The sequence below is a fragment of the Triticum aestivum genome, chromosome 3A (genome assembly GCF_018294505.1).
Source record: "Triticum aestivum cultivar Chinese Spring chromosome 3A, IWGSC CS RefSeq v2.1, whole genome shotgun sequence".
In the NCBI taxonomy this organism is placed as follows: Eukaryota; Viridiplantae; Streptophyta; class Magnoliopsida; order Poales; family Poaceae; genus Triticum; species Triticum aestivum.
Window position 1 is genome coordinate 709528757 of NC_057800.1, and position 12071 is coordinate 709540827.

General features: G+C 58.6%; 1 pseudogene; it reads left to right on the forward strand.

The window, feature by feature from the left end:
* The first annotated feature begins 8784 nt into the window (after positions 1 to 8784).
* The window catches only part of LOC123057222 (serpin-Z1-like), a 59244-nt pseudogene continuing 55957 nt past the window's right edge, over positions 8785 to 12071 (forward strand).

Consider the following 12071-nt stretch of genomic DNA (forward strand, 5'->3'; position numbering starts at 1 on the left):
TACTAGTGCAAAATAAAGTCAAGTTTATTCCAAACAAACTTCTTAACTGTTTTGACTTTTTTTGTAATTATAATATTATTTGTCATATAGGGTGTATATACACCTAGGAACAGAGGGTATTTCCCGTCACAATGCTACTATAGTGTAAGAAAATATAGGAGCCATGACGCCCTGTTCATTGCATTTCATCAGGGAAAGAAAATGTTTACAACCAGTTCGAGTGCTACCCCTCACCATGTCGGAAGCCGGCTGACCCTTGATCCATGCTCGCGCTCTTCGTGCTACGTCGCAAGACTAACATTACAAGCCATCAATGGCCAAAACGAACAGAAAAGCACAGAAAAGGTCAGGCAGTCGTCAAGCAGCCAGTGATCAAGGAGTATTGGGCAGCAGGATCTGCGTCTGTTCCTCATCGGAGCCCTCCACAGTTTCTACGCGGATGTCTTTTCCCTGAGATGATTTGTTTTCACATGCATCCCATTCACACCGTTCGCCCCATCGCAATTTGCAGTTCTCTCTTCCTGTATCCATCGGTTGGCTTAGTACCAACATACTGATGAGCTACGTGAACAATAGAACAGGCGCCATGCGTCTTTTATAACGGGAAGGTCACGCTTAGAACAGGGCAGGGTGGTGAGAGCATTTGCTATCCATCTATTAAATCCATACAATGAACGTCTAGTAGAAAAGAAAATCTCAACATTAAGGTGTTTTGATTCATCTCAACATGTAATAACCAAACATGCCAAAAAGAAAAGCACGCAAGCTTGGCATGAAGGCGTTGCCCTCATGGTGGCCCCGTCTTCGTCCTCTTTTCAAAATCTACTAACGCTAGAAAAAATATCATGTGCCTAACGATTAGCAAACGCAAACATTTATTTATAGGGCATGCTTCGAGTCGGAAGGCTAATCTTTTGAATAGACCGTCTGGGTTATGAGCAGTCCGATCAATGATGATCACCATGGGATCCTATTGTGTGCTCTTAATATCGTTGTTCCCTCATTGCAACAAGAGCCGCAATTGCAACAGGACCCTTGTGGGGGAAACATCTCCGGCTTGCGGTCACCATCGCCATTGCAACCGCTATAAAACCCTTGTCGCAAAAACATCTTCATCTCGTGATTTTTGTCACCACTGCAAGAAGACCATTGTTGTAATTGCAACAAATCATAGTCCCTTTTCTTCTTCTTTTCATTAAGCAGCGGCTACGACAGTAAAAGTAGCCACACCAAGGTATGGTATGTTCAACGGACTAAACATGCCGAATAAGAGCGTCGTAAGCGTCATATGAACACGACGTGGCGCAATCTCTGCGTCAAACACACGCGCCACCGCCCTGCAAAACCCAACCCCAGTCCGCCCGCCACCCACAACAAGCCCGCCATGGAGCTCGCGGAGGCCGTCCAGTTCGAGACTCCCTTCGGGATGCGTGTGCTCCACCACCTCGCGGCCGAGAACGACGCTGGCGGCAAGAACCTCGCCGTGTCCTCGCTCTCCATCCACGCCACGCTAGAGCTCCTCGGCGCGGGCGCCCGCGGCACCACACTCGACGAGATCGTTGCCATCCTCGGCCCCGCCGGTGACCGCGCCCACGCGCTGCTCCCCTCGCACGTCGCCATGCACGTGTTCGCGATAGCAGCGACGGTGACGGCGGGCCGATGGTGCAGTTCGCCAACGCTGTCTGGGTTGTCGGGGGTTGGGTGCGACATATGCCAATGAATGGCTTATCATGATGGGGGCGACGTCGCCCGTGCCTGGAAACGGGATGAGGTGTAGACACGAACGCCGGCGTACTTTATCCAGGTTCAGAGCTCTCCTAGGAGATAACAACCCTAGTCCTGCTCTGCGGGGTCTCCGCATGATCACTAAGGCAAAGTGAATACAAGGACGCTCCTCGAGCTGTATGCTGAAAGTAGGAGAAGGCAAGGCTAGCTCTCTCCTCCTTCTATGATCTGGTCTAGTTCTAATGGATCGGAACCCTTTGCATCGGTGCCCTGGGGGTTTTATATAGTCCTACCCCCCCGGGGTACAATGGTAAACTGACTGGGCGCAGGGCCCAGCCGTCAGTCTCTTTGCCTGCCGGCTCTTCCGCCGACTGCTGGGGCCCGCCGACTGGTCTGGTACGGAGCCGACAGGCCATATCCACCTCTTGCGGGTCTTGCCGGCTGCTGATTACTGTAGCCGTGCTCCAAATGACGCAGGCTTGGTCATGGGGTCGTGGCTACAACCCCACCGTCTGGCGGGTGATCACTGTAGCCACTCCCTATCTCGTCTGGTTATTGACGCGGGGAACCCGTGGGAGGGGCAGGCCGACTCCCGGGGGCTGGCTCCCTACAGATCTGACTGGAGGCGCTCTTGCCATCTTCTGGACTCTCGCTGACCGGTAGGGCCCGTCGTCTGTGGGCCATACTGATAGGCCGTCGTGGGCACAGGACTCCGCCTACTGTTGCTGATGTCAGGAATGGCATGGCAACAGTGCCGCGCCAGACGGAGATCTCCATTGGTACAGCGCACTGTGGCCTAGCCATCTCCTGGAAAAGGGGAGGGAGTGGGCTGCACTGTCGCCACTCCCTGTCCCATCCCCCCTGATGAAGGCATGGGCTTTGTTGGTGTCGTGGGCTGACTCCCTGTGGCCGGCTTCCCTGGAAGCCGCCAGGCGGGAGTCGGCCGGTCTTGACCTCGCCTCTAAGACTCGGCTGCATGCGGGCAGCCGACTGTTCCTTCAACGGTCCTCCAGAAGGTGGCTCTTCATCTGTCGTCTTGAGGGGCGCAGTCAGCCCCGATGTCTTGAAAGGTTTTGGGCCTCGGGTTAGCCTACCCGTGGCCCATTACTCCGACAATAGTCCCCGAAGCTGATGAGGTGCCGCGGACGATCAGCCAAGGTGCCTCAGCAGTTTCTTTCTCTGAGTGTTTTGAGGTGAAAACCTCGTTCGATTTCTGCCGGGACGACTCGCAGGAGTCGGACTCGCCCAATTTGACTCGTCCAAAATTTTCGAACGTCCCGGCGAGATCCCAGTGGCGTACTAGCCAAGCTTCCAGGTCGCCGCCTGTTTCGGGCCCGTCACGTGGCAACGAGTGGCCGGGCCAGTCTGCTCTTCCACATGCGCGACGGGACATGCCTACAGGTGGGGCCCGCCACTATCGTGCCTCGGCGTGCGAGCGGATCCGCTGTGGCTGAAGTGGACGGTTGAGGTTCCCACGGAATTACTGCGCGCAGTAACTTTGCGCGATAAACCTGGGGGGCGTGGGGTAGTGGGCACAGTAGATCCCACAACCGCCTCCTCGGCTTCGCAGCCCATGAGGCTATAAGTAGGGGGAGGAGGGGGAGCGGCAGAGCACGCGCGTCCCACCTCCTCATTGCTTCTTCTTCTTCTTCTCTCTCACCGCTGCACCTCAAGCTACGTCGAGCGCTGCGGTGGTGCGCTCACAATGAGCTCTTCCTCCGCCGTCACGCCCCCTACGGCGCACTCCGGCACCTGGGATGGTTCGGAGGTCCACGACGATCACGTCGATTTCCTCCGCGAGACACGTCGGCTGCCCGACGAGGACCTCGTGCGGGTCCATCTCGCGCGGAGGGGGGAAATCTCGCTGGCGCTGCAGGAGCACGAGCGGGTCGTCTTCCGCTCGCACTGCCTACGCGGTCTTGGCTTACCGGCGAGCAGCTTCTTCCGCTCTTTCCTTGAATTCTACGGACTCCAGCCGCACCACCTCACCCCCAACACGGTGGTGCTCCTGTCCGCCTTCGTCACCTTGTGCGAAGGCTTCCTCGACGTTCTCCCCATCATCGAGCTCTGGGGGGAGTTCATCTACTCCAAGCTCGGCACCCAAGCCGTGGGCGTGCCGGCTCAGTGCAGCGCGTTCATCGCCGTGCGAAGGTCGGGGGCCGATAACCCGTTTCCCTCCATCAAGCTGATAAAGTCGGTGAAGATGTGGAAGCGGTTGTACTTCTACGTGAAGAACGTCTCCACGGAGGGCGACTGGGTCAATCTGCCGGCCTACGTAGCCGTCCCGCCGGCGGGGAGGTAGCCCAAGTGGTCATATCGGGCTGACGCCCGCAGGAGCCAGCGCCGTCGCGCGACTCCGAGTGCTGACGCAGTCGGAGGGCCTGACCGGGCCGGATTTGCTGGACGCCTTCATGGTGCGCCGAGTGCTCCCACTCCAAGGTCGCCCCCACATGATTTGTCATATGAGCGGGCACCAGGACCCAAGTCGGATGTGCACCAAGGAAATGCCTCACGAGGAGGTAGCCTATATGGTGAATTATCTTGCGAGCTGCGACCTCAAAGAAGAGTGGCAGTTCGGCAAGGAGCCGTATTCATGTGTCGCCCCTCCGCCTCTGGTGAATCGTTTCTTTTTCTCTTTTCCTTTGACTCTCCTGACTTCTTCGTTGTCGAGTCCGTCTTGTCCGATCTGATCAGTCAACTTTGGTCAGAACCCCCTCCTCCAGCCAGCAGCCGGCACCATGGGGCCGGGCCGCGAATTCCTCCCTGACCGAGCGGAGAGCGACGTTGACGACCCCGACTTGGGGGCGGCCCCCCTGGAGGACGACTCCGAGGGAGGAAGCGGCGCAGCGGGTGGCCCGAGACTTGGGGCCAGTCTCGAGGACTGGCCTGACGATGACGAGGAGGTCACCCCGTGCCACCAGCCAGGAGCCGGCCAGCCGGGCGTGAGCTCGTCCGCCGCGCCGGACGCCTAAGGCGGCGCTAAGAAGCGCAGGGCCGGGACGAGCCTGTTCGGCAGCCGGCCGAAGAAGCCCGAGGGCTCAGCCACGGCGACCAAGCGGGACGAAGCGGCCGCAAAGGCCAACCGCTTCCGTAAGGTGGTGAAGACGCCGCAGCTGGTTTCTGCGTAAGTGCTACCTTCTTTTGCACCTTCACTTTTTCTTCGTTGACTCCGTCTGAGATCCTTTGCTTTACACTCTTGATTTTAGGGCCCCGCTCTCTCTTGAGAATTCGGCCACTGGCTCCATCATGAAGTCGGCGGAGACCTCCTCCACCACCCGGCGGATTGATCCGGCCGCCGACCTCCGGGAGGCGACAGAGCGGAACGCGTCGGAGGCGCGCGAGGAGCGAGAAGCCGCCTGCCTAAAGAAGGCGGAAGCTGACAAGGCGGAGGCCGCCGTCCTGAAGAAGCTGGCGGAAGCCGAGGCCGCCGACGCGGAGAAGAAGCATGCTGAAGAAGCCGCACACCGCCAGTCGGCGGTGTTCGTCGTTCCTCTGAACTCCGCGCTGCCACCACCAGAGTTCTCGGCGCAGACTGGGGAAGTCGGCAATGATAACCCGATCATGGAGAGGGACGACGATGATGTCTCCACGCCGGACGTAATCGTGCCGCCAGCGCCGCCGTCCGGGAGCGCGCCAGGCGGGCAGCCGGCGGACCCGCCGGTGCTGCCAACTGAGAACGTGGTGGCGACGGGCCTGACTCTCGAGGTCGGCGTGCCGACACGCCACCGTCTCGTGAAGGCGGCCTTAGCGCCGCGCCCCTTGAGACCGGTACCACGAGCTCCACGATCCCGGACACCGAGGCGACGAGCGCCGCGCCCACTGGGTGGGTGCGCGGAGGCGGGACGGGCCCGTTGAACCAGGCGCTTCTGGACGTCCAAGCCAAGCTCCGAGCCGAGGGTGATGCCATCAAGGAATGCACCAAGGCGTATCTGGCATCGCGAGCAGCCATCCGGGTAAGCATCCTTCCTTCTTTGTTTTTATATTTTTGTTCTTCTTTGTGGGGCACGCCGGCGCACCCACTGGGTGTAGTCCCCGAGTTTCGGGCCGGCTGCTGAGCAGGCGGCTCGGAAATCTAATCGGCGAGTTCCAAGTACCAACAGTTTGTCTAAAATTTTGTTGCAGGATTACCACAATCTTCGCGTGACCGCCTTCAACGCCAACTTTGAGGAGCTGGCCAAGCAGACCGCCGACTTATTGGACAGCCGGGGTGAGTCTTCTTCTTTGTAGGCACCGAGATTTGGGCCGACTGCTAAGCAGTCGGGCCGGATCTCTCCGGTGACTATTCTTCTTTGTTGATAATTCCTTTCTTCGCGGGGGCGCGCTGGCGCACCCGCGGGCTGTAGTCCCCGAGATTCGGGCCGACTGCTGAGCAGTCGGGCCGGATCTCCCCGGCGACCTTTCTTCCTAGTTGACGACTGACACCTTCTCTTCTCTTTCTTCAGAGGTCAACGTCGCCCTGCAGCAGCAGTTGGGCAAGGCCAACACCGCGTTGCGTGTCAAGGAGGAGGAGTGCGGCCGGCTGGCGGAGGAGCGCGACCGGCTGGCTACGCAGCTGGCGGAGTAGAAAGAGCTGCTCAAGAAGGCCCAGAAGGAGGCGGAGGACAAGGAGACCGCCAGTGGCGGAGCTAGATGCAGACTACGCCTGGGGTTGTGCTATGTTGAGTGATAAACTTCTACGATTTTCTATGCTTTGCATGAAGAAATTACAAAGGAAGTTGTTTCTAGGCCTGGGGCTATATCCGTAGCTGCCCCAGGCCTGTCTCCACCACTGGAGACCGCACTCCTTGCCAAATTCACGTCCGAGCGCTCCTCCTGGACCGACACGGAGGCGACGCTGGTCTCCGGCTTCCATGCGATCGAAGATCTCGTCGACGGTGAGCTTCCCCTTATTTTCCTTTTCTAAGCTGTCGACTACTAGTTGAATCAACCTCTAGTCTTTAATCTTGTTCTTCGTTCTTCTGCCTTGGCAGACTTCTTCCCTGGCCACTCGGTCGCTGCCAACCAAGCCATTGAAGCGGATCGCGAAGGGCGGACGGCAGACGGCGCACAGATCGCCGCCGACGCCCCTCGAACTTTTGGCGAGCAGATCCTGAGCATCGAGGCCCGCCTTCGGCTGGCTCACCGGATGCTGCGCTGGCTTCAACTTGTCGGCGCCCAGGCGATCGCCGCCCTGTGTCCGGATATGCAGGCACCGCGCACCCCCAGTCGGACTACCGACTGGCTGGAGGTAGTGGCTGGCCGCCTTGAGGCCAGGAAGGGCTCTTCGGCTAGGGCTGGAGTGCGTCGGGCCTTGGAGTTCGCCAAGGCGTGGTATTCAGGGCTGAGTCTAGCCCAGCTAGCCACTTTGCGGCTTGAATGTCAGGCGGAGTTGGCGGTCATGGAAGACGATCTCGTCAAGCGCGCAGCGTCGATCGCCGAATACACCGACACCAGCGTCTTCGTCCCAGAGCGGGCTGAGAACAGCGAGGAGGCGCCGCCGAATGGTTCAGGCTGAACCCGGACGACGGCGAGGACTCGGCGGAGGTGATAGACTCCAGTGGCGAAGAAGAAGGCGAGGAGGAGGAAGGAGACAAGGAGGAGGCGCCAGAGGACGGAGCAGACGGCCAGCCCCAGCTCGACCACGCCTCTAGCAACGAGCCGCGCCCAACCGAGCCAGCTGCAGCCAGAGGTGACCAAGCGGAGACCAACCAGCCGACCGCTCCGGCAAATGGCACCGACGACCCCTCCGGTCCTCCGAATCCGTCTGAAGTGTGACGCCCCGAGACCGTTGCGCCAGGTGTCTTCCAGTTATTCGTCGTCGTTGCCATGTCATTCTCTTGCGTGTTGCATCTTTCCATGTCATCATGTGCATTGCATCATCATATTTTCAAACTTGCATCCGTCAGGGTTCCCCCAGTTCCGTCCGTTGTCCGTTCTGAGCCCAGACACACTTGCACGCGCCTGCGGCACGTCCGAATTATTATTTTATAAGTGGCCGGAAAATGTTCTCGGATTGGGTTGAAAGTGGGCGTGTGGTCTTATTATAGTGTAGATAGACCGCCTGTCAAGTTTCATCGCATTCGGAGTTCGTTTGATAGCCCAACCGTTAAACTATAGCGGCATTATAGCCGGGCACACGTCGGACGTTTTCGGTCTCCGGAAACAGTCGCCGGGCCTCTCTCTCTTCTCTTCTCTCAGCTCGAGCCCCTCTTCACAGCCCACAAGTTCCAACCGACCCCTCGCGTGCGCGTCCAAAACTTCTCCGGACCCGACCTGGACAGTCGTCACCGATGGGTCCGGAAAATCCCCAAACATCTATAAAATATCACCGTTTTATTATTTGGACTCCCTAGCCTATTCTTTCTGAACCGTATGATTTCAATCGGAGGGACTAGATCACCTCTAACATGATCCACCTGCTGCTATATAAACTGCATAACCCTAATTTCTAGGGAGATGTCCCACCCATCCTCCTGCCTCCGCCACCTACCTACTCTCTCTCGGGATCCATCCCCTCCTCGTTTTCACTAACCAGCCAATTCCATCGATCCATCCATCCAATCGCACCACCGCCCGCTCCTCCCGTCGCTCAAACCCTCCAACGAAGCGCTTCGTCCTCACCGCGCCTCCCCCCATTTTCTCTTTCTGTTCCTATCTCTCATGGTCTCTCTCTCTCTCTCTCTCTCTCTCTCTCTCTCTCTCTTGTGCTACACCGGGATGTAAAAGCCGCCGCCGCCATGGACTGCCGCCGCCGTCTTCTGCAGCTACTACTCTGTCGCCTTGCCCGCTGGTCGCCGGCACTCCTCTCTACTCGTCCCCAAGTCCTGCTTCTCCGCCTGCCAAGCTGCGCCCTCGCCGTCCGGAGTTCCTGCTGCCGCCGTCGTTGTTCGAGGCCAGCGCCTCGCCTCTTTGAACCAGGGACGAACGCCTCACCCAATCCGCGCCTCGACGAGATCCTCGCCTGCCCTGCGCCATGGACCCGCGCCCAGCCTTCCTTCCCCTGCTCCTTTCCCTCTCCATCTCCCTTCTCTTCCCATGTATCTCCTTCATTCCTCTCGTGTTCCTCCGCAGGTCCCCGCCATGGATGCAGGAGCACGAGCTCCCTCCTCCTCGTTACATGCATCGCCCATCGGAGTCGCCCCAGTCGCCGCCTCGCCAAGCTCCGTCGCCGCTGGTGACCTTCACGTCGATGTGCCAGAGTTCACGCCCCCCCTGCACCTGCATCACGCCTCTGCCGTCCTCTGCATCGAAGCAGTTGCAGAGCAGCCATCCGGGTAAGCGTCCTTCCTTCTTTGTTTTTATATTTTTGTTCTTCTTTGCGGGGGCGCGCCGGCGCACCCACTGGGTGTAGTCCGCGAGTTTCGGGCCGGCTGCTGAGCAGGCGGCTCAGAACTCTAATCGGCGAGTTCCAAGTACCATCACTTTGTCTGAAATTTTGTTGCAGGATTACCACAATGTTCGCGTGACCGCCTTCAACACCAACGTTGAGGAGCTGGCCAAGCGGACCGCCGACTTATCGGACAGCCGGGGTGATCGAGTCTTCTTCTTTGTAGTCACCGAGATTTGGGCCGATTGCTAAGCAGTCGGGCCGGATCTCTCCGGTGACTATTCTTCTTTGTTGATAATTCCTTTCATCGCGGGGGCGCGCTGGCGCACCCGCGGGCTGTAGTCCCCGAGATTCAGGGCGACTGCTGAGCAGTCGAGCCGGATCTCCCCGGCGACCTTTCTTCCTAGTTGACGACTGACACCTTATCTTCTCTTTCTTCAAAGGCCAACGTCGCCCTGCAGCACCAGCTGGGCGAGGCCAACACTGGGTTGTGTGTCAAGGAGGAGGAGTGCGGCCGGCTAGCGGCGGAGCGCGACCGGCTGGCTACGCAGCTGGCGGAGCAGAAGGAGCTGCTCAAGAAGGCCCAGAAGGAGGCGGATGACAAGGAGACCGCTAGTGGCGGAGCTAGATGCAGACTACGCCTGGGGTTGTGCTATGTTGAGTGATAAACTTCTACGATTTTCTATGCTTTGCATGAAGAAATTACAAAGGAAGTTGTTTCTAGGCCTGGGGTTATAGCCCTAGCTGCCCCAGGCCTATCTCCGCCACTGGAGACCGCCCTCCTTGCCGAATTCGCGTCCGAGCGCTCCTCCTGGACCAACACGGAGGCGACTCTGGTCTCCAGCTTCCATGGATCGAAGATCTCGTCGACGGTGAGCTTCCCCTTATTTTCCTTTTCTAAGATGTCGACTGCTAGTTGAATCGACCTCTAGTCTTTAATCTTGTTCTTCGTTCTTCTGCCTTGGTAGACTTCTTCCCTGGCCACTCGGTCGCTGCCAACCAAGCCATTGAAGCGGATCGTGTAGGGCGGACGGCAGATGGCGCACAGATCGCCGCCGACGCCCCTTGAACTTTTGGCGAGCAGATCCTGAGCATCGAGGCCCCCTTCGGCTGGCTCACCGGATGTTGCGCTGGCTTCAACTTGTCGGTGCCCAGGCGATCGCCGCCCTGTGCCCGGATATGCAGGCACCGCGCACCCCCAGTCAGACTACCGACTAGCTGGAGGTAGCGGCTGGCCGCCTTGAGGCCTGGAAGGGCTCTTCGGCCCGGGCTGGAGCGCGCCGGGCCTTGGAGTTTGCCAAGGCGTGGTATCCTGGGCTGAGTCTAGCCAAGCTAGCCACTTTTCGGCTTGAAGCTCAAGCGGAGTTTGCGGTCCTGGAAGACGATCTCGTCAAGCGCACAGTGTCGATTGCCGAATACACCGACACCAGCTTCTTCGTCCCAGAGCGGGCTGAGAATGGCGAGGAGGCGCCGCCGGAATGGTTCGGGCTGAACCCGGACGACGGCGAGGACTCGGCGGAGGTGATAGACTTCAGTGGCGAAGAAGAAGGCGAGGAGGAGGAAGGAGACAAGGAGGAGGCGCCAGAGGACGGAGCAGACGGCCAGCCCCAGCTCGACCGCGGCTCTAGCAACGAGCCGCGCCCAACCAAGCCAGCTGCTGCCAGAGGTGACCAAGCGGAGACCAACCAGCCGACCGCTCCAGCAACTGGCACCGACGACCCCTCCGGTCCTCCGAATCCGTCTGAAGTGTGACGCCCCGAGACCGTTGCGCCAGGTGTCTTCCAGTTATTCGCCGCCGTTGCCATGTCATTCACTTGCGTGTTGCATCTTGCCATGTCATCATGTGCATTGCATCATCATATTTTCAAACTTGCATCCGTCCGGGTTCCCCCAGTTCTGTCTGTTGTCCGTTCTGAGCCCAGACACACTTGCACGCGCCCGCGGCACATCCGAATTATTATTTTATAAGTGGCCGGAAAATGTTCTCGGATTGGGTTGAAAGTTGGCGTGTGGTCTTATTATAGTGTAGATAGACCGCCTGTCAAGTTTCATCGCATTCGGAGTTCGTTTGATAGCCCAACCGTTAAACTATAGCGGCATTATAGCCGGGCACACATCGGACGTTTTCGGTCTCCAGAAACAGTCGCCGGGCCTCTCTCTCTTCTCTTCTCTCAGCTCGAGCCCCTCTGCACAGCCCACAAGTTCCAACCGACCCCTCGCGTGCGCGTCCGAAACTTCCCCGGACCCGACCTGGACAGTCGTCACCGATGGGTCCGGAACATCCCCAAACATCGACAAAATATCACCGTTTTATTATTTGGACTCCCTAGCCTATTCTTTCTGAACCGTCTGATTTCAATCGGAGGGACTAGATCACCCCTAACCTGATCCACCTGCTCCTATATAAACTGCATAACCCTAATTTCTAGGGAGATGTCCCATCCATCCTCCTGCCGCCGCCACCTACCTACTCTCTCCCGGAATCCATCCCCTCCTCGTTTTCACTAACCAGCCAATTCCATCGATCCAGCCATCCAATCGCACCACCGCCCGCTCCTCCCATCGCTCAAACCCTCCAACAAAGTGCTTCATCCTCACCGCGCCTCCCCCATCTTCTCTTTCTGTTCCTCTCTCTCATGGTCTTCTCTCTCTCTCTCTCTCTCTCTCTCTCTCTCTCTCTCTCTCTCTTGTGCTGCACCGGGATGTAACAGTCGTCGCCGCCATCTTCTGCAGCTACTACTTCGTCGCCTTGCCCGTTGGTCGCCGGCACTCCTCTCTACTCGTCCCCAAGTCCTGCTTCTCCGCCTCCCCGAGCTGCGCCCTCGCCGTCCGGAGTTCCTGCTGCCGCCGTCGTCGTTCGAGGCCAGCGCCTCGCCTCTTCCAACCAGGGACGAACGCCTTGCCCGATCCGCGCCTGCCCCGCGCCCAGCCTTCCTTCCCCTGCTCCTTTTCCCTCTCCATCTCCCTTCTCTTCCCCTGTATCTCCTTCATTCCTCTCGTGTTCCTCCGCAGGTCCCCGCCATGGATGCAGGAGCACGAG